This window comes from Manis pentadactyla, chromosome 14 (genome assembly GCF_030020395.1).
Source record: "Manis pentadactyla isolate mManPen7 chromosome 14, mManPen7.hap1, whole genome shotgun sequence".
Taxonomy (NCBI): domain Eukaryota; kingdom Metazoa; phylum Chordata; class Mammalia; order Pholidota; family Manidae; genus Manis; species Manis pentadactyla.
In genome coordinates, this window is record NC_080032.1 from 73,546,597 (window position 1) to 73,551,827 (window position 5,231).

Here is a 5,231-nt window from a genome sequence, read left to right on the forward strand (position 1 = left end):
TGATCAATTTAGTGACACATTCCAACCAGTTTCAATCTTTTAAATTTTAATTTATTTTACATATTTGACTTATACGATTTCTTCCATTTTTCAGGGTTTCATTTCAAACGGGAAGTTACCTGCTTTATGCACCAGATAGCCCTGCCTTTGATGGTTGTGTTTATGTCTCTACAGTTACTGTGAAGATTTGGAGAAAAATTAATTAAGAGTAGTTTCTGCCAGAGCAGAGACCTGTCTACTTTGAAGCCCTTTGCCCAGCACAATATGTACACATAGTAGGTATTCAGTGAATACATGGGACTAATGATGAAAGGGTATCATTAATTTTCCTCTCTGCTAGTGCAAGAGCAAAGTTTGTATGGAGGAAAATCACAGTACCTCTATTTATCATTATGTTTTTTTAAATAAAAGCACAGTTGAAGTAGATCACAAATATACAGAAATCCATTATACATTTTCTTTTAACCTGAACCTCACTGTGACATGTGAATTGACTTGTTTATTTTAATAGCAGCTATTTAGGAGTAAATTTCCGAAGTACTGCATGATAATTAGATGGTGCATAATGCGCATACTGTATGCTACTTGGAAAATGGGCTCCTTCAAAAAGGTATGAGCTAGAACAGAACACGTAGCTCCTGTCTCTAAAAGGATTTTCATTACATAAAACCACACACACAGTGTGGCAAAGGTAATGTCAGTACTTAATGCAGAAAAATAATGCAACATGTTCTTTTTTGGTTCATTTACTGCTGTATGCTACTTGAGTAATGAAAATCTATTTGGTATAGAGACAGACGTGGATGTACTCTGAAAATCCTAGTCAATAATGAAGCCTGTATTTGCTACTTTGAAAATGACTGCTAAGTGTTCAATTATGAAACATCTCCTGACTATAAGGAAATTTCATTTGATCCACTCCCTATAAGGACTAGAGGAGGACTTTCAGTTTTCTTCCTTCATTACCCAGTTACTGTGTAATGAAAATTCCTCTAAATATGGAAATGCCTAATAACTATGCAGCTCTGATAGTGCTAAATTAATTAATATTTAAACATTGTTATCTCCATAAGAGAATGCTATTAAAGAATTGCTGGTTGCCAAAATACTCATATTTATCATTACTTTATATGATATCAAACAGAACTGTGAATTAAATATTAATTTAAATTATTCTAAAATGTATCAAAAATTCTATTAATTATCTTAATTATTCTAGGTTGTGGAAGAATCTGGAGTACAAAAAACAAACTTTATCAATATTTAAACAGAAGTGAATTAAATAACTTATTTAATATTACTGAGAAGCAAATGTCTACAGCTGAAATCTGAACAAATAAAAACCACGTTTTGCTTATTTTATAAGATTGCAGGAGATGAAACTGGTTGCAAGATACAAAAATAGTTAGAAACACACACCAAACGATAGCAAATACTTTGTGAATATGGCTTTTTAACTTTTCTGGTAAGCTATGAAGAGATTTTATATCAGGACAAAAAAATCTGATCAACTGATTTTTGTAGATTCACTCCATTAAGTTAGTTGAGTTTTTTCAGATATTTAGGCGGACTTGAGACCAAACTATCAACCTATGGCTTTTAATTCAGTTTGAAGGTTTTTGAAATCATCTATCCAAGGTCCTAGTGAGTATGTTCAGTTGTGTGGGATTATACCCTCATCTTAAATTAGTGGCAAAATGTTCTTCTATGGTAAGGTTTTAACCCATTCATTTTTCTGGTTACTGTTCATTGAGATGGTATCCTCCTGTTTTGTACAAAGTTTGTATAAATTAAAATATAACAATAATTAAGTACTTGAACACAGCCTTTAAATCCTCAGACATAATCCTAAATCCTAAAAAATAGTGGCTGATAAATTATAAAGGAAAAATATACCGATTCACAGTGGTTCCTTGCTATCGCTGACTTTTAAGCAGGTGTCAACAAACAATGAAGTCAATGACAATGTTTCACTAAGTAGTTAGAAAACAAACACCTTTTCTTGCTTAGCTTTCTCCCACGTGTATATACTAGGTATTGTCTAAACAATGGCCCTTATTTTCCAGAGGATCCAGGTCCAGTTAAGGACACAGACAACAAAATAGTGATAATAATATAGCATGGACTTTCCTATTATAGATGTAATCACTTGGATTTATAGAACCATAGGAGAGGAATCCACGTAGGTTGGGGGAGTAGAATAAGCTTCCTGAAAGAGTCCTCAAAGGAGCAGACGTTCCCTAGAAAAACCAGAAGTGCAGAAAGAAGTAAGGACGTTCCAGATACAAAAGCACAGAGGTTTGCACAAGATGCTACTGGACCAATGTGTTTCATAGAGAGAAAACATCAGAAGCAAGAAAAGGCAGTGACCACAAGAGAACTGAGAAAACGAGTCTGGCCTTGAATACCTTGTGGAGGAGTTTATACTGAAACAATGAGAGCCTCTGAAGTCAGGCTTTTATGGCATCGTTTGGAAGTTAGGGAACCTGGGGGTTGAAAGGCTAGTTACAATGCTGTTGCCTTGACTCAGATATAAAATAATCAGCCTCAGAACAAAGAAGCAGTGGGAAATAAAAGAAGGGACAATGGAATTAGATATTTACACCTCTCTCCACACTGTGTGTGTGTGGTGGGTGGACGTTGGGGGTGGAGGTCTTTACATTCTTGGAGTTTCAGCCCCCCTCAAGACTATCAGCAACCTGAGGTCAGGCAACATGCTTGATCATAACTATAATTCCTGAAACACCACAATGTGCATAACACATGCACAGTACACAGCTGGTGAATAAATGAATGTGATTTCACCTTCTTCCCTACTCACTCATTAAAGCTCAGTTGGAAAGGACCTCCCTCTTGTGAAGCTAAATTCCCCTTCTATCTCCTGCTATTTTCAACAGGGCACTGTGCTTCTGGAGCAGGTTGTATTACATGAAATCAAAGTGAATAGCGGTGGTCTCTGTCAGACCCAGGAGAATTTTAGAACTCAGAGGGGAAATATTATTATTTATCCGATCTCCAATGGCTGGCATAGTACCTAACATATACTAAATAGTCATTGGCCAATTAATGTCAGTAAAATTAACATGTATTTGCACTGTATCAGATTGATCTAGGATGAATCAATCATCTTTCCAAACAATTCAGATGGACTGGTTATCATTCTATTTGATGATCCAATCCATGATTTGGTTTCAACTTTGATATATCTGGAGCCTGACAATGGTTTAATTGCTGGGCTATAGAGAGCTGATCACAGTCTCACTATTTCTGTGCCTGATCCAGTGAGATTATGCTTAATATAGTGAAAATTTCAGACAAAATGGATGGCATCCTGAAGGCTAAAAACCTCAACAACAAAGAAGATAAACTGGTACTTGTCTGTGTTATAATTGTATAGGCTCTGTTCTAGCTACCATCTGCAAAATTGAATGATATTCAGTTTTTCCCGAGTGTAAAGTATGAATAGTAGGTGGTTAGGGGGTATTTTGGACTTAGAGTGTCCTTCGCCAGCAGTGGTTTGAAGATTCTTGATGCTGCTGCTATGTGCTTTTATCCCCTCTGAGAGCCCTCCATTTGCCTCATTAACCATAGGACTTGAATTCATATGAATTATTGAAGCTATTTTTTTGTTGTCTGCTTTTTAAAAACCATTTGGCTAAACGTCATTGTTCCTTTCACAGGAAATGTTGATTAACCCTTTAGCATGATTGTTTAAAAGAAAGAAAACATTCTATTTCTAGTTTTTTTCAATGTCTAAGAATGCTAATAATGAAATAAAACAATTAGTAAGACCCTACTTCCCACTTCCACGGGAAAGGTTCTACGAATATACAAGCGGTGGAATTACTAAGGATTTCCATACTTCTTTTACCTCGTCATATTTCTTCTTCCTTTTTTCTTCCACACATCCCTCCTCCTATTACCACTCTTACAGCATCACCATCGATCTCGAATTTCATGCTTCTGAACATTAAAAATGAACAAGAGCATAGTCTTAGACATTCAACCACAAGATTTTAGTAAACTTTATAGCGTGTTTCATAGTGTAGCTTTAGTAATTCACAACTGGGGAGCTAAAGAACCCCTTTAGGTTTGTTTGAGAGAGATGTGTAAATTGGCTGGACCCCAACTGACTACCACTGTCAAGACCTATGCATCCAAAGTGGGCAAAACACATATAGATGGTGGACCTTACACCCTCTAACTGTATTTGTGTCTGTATATTTGCGATATTCACCCGTGTCTGACTGCCGCCATAACACACCTGTTTACAGGAGCATGTACTCCTCTGCAGTCAGCCGTGTTGACTTTAATTGTGTCTCATGCCTCGAATAAACTAAGGGAACAGGTCAAAAGTCTAGGTTTCATAGCTTCTCTCCAGAGTTCTCAACCTGGATACACTTAGGTAGGAATGATTCAGAGCTTTCTGCCCAAACTTGATCATAAAGGACCCCGTATAAAGAAATGAATCTTGACTCTCTAGCATCTGTCTAAACTACTAGACAAGTTAATGAACTTCTCTTGTGCCTCAATTTCCTCAGCTACAGTGAAGGGACATTTTATGAAGCTTAAGTAGGCCACTCCATGTAAGGGCCTAGAACAGGGCAGGCACACAGTAAAGCCTCAGTAAACGTGAGTTATTTTCTCACATGAACCTTAAGGAAACTAGGAAACCCTGGCTCTTCTTGCTGACCCCCCAGAGCTCTGCCAGCCTGCAGCAAGCTGCTTTTCCAGGATTCCTTGCTTTAGTCTGCAGGGAAGGAAGGGAGGAAGGGAAAGAGGATGGGAGGGAGAGAGGGAAGCAATACCTTTTTCTCACAACCTTTAACGGTCTATTGTGAAGACAGTTTCACTAAATGGTAATTAGCAAACTGGTTTTAAATTTGTACAAAAATAGTTACAGATGAAACAGAAAGCTATGTTTTAACACACTGCAATATTGTCATGTTTATCTTTAGTCAGTTGATTCAACAGTTGGTATTGTCACACATCACCTCATCAGTATGCAAAGCTTGGTTTTCCATTTGGAGTGTGTATTTTTGAAATTTATATTAAACATTTCCCTGTGAACAGCATAGCATTTCTCTTATAATACTTTAATGATAATTTTGCTTAATCCAGAGTCTCTAGTTTTTCTTTAATACCATAAAATCATTTCATATCTTATTATGCAAAAAGCAATGAAAATTATGCTAGAACTGAAGATTAAGTGTTAGCTATTTCTATCTGGT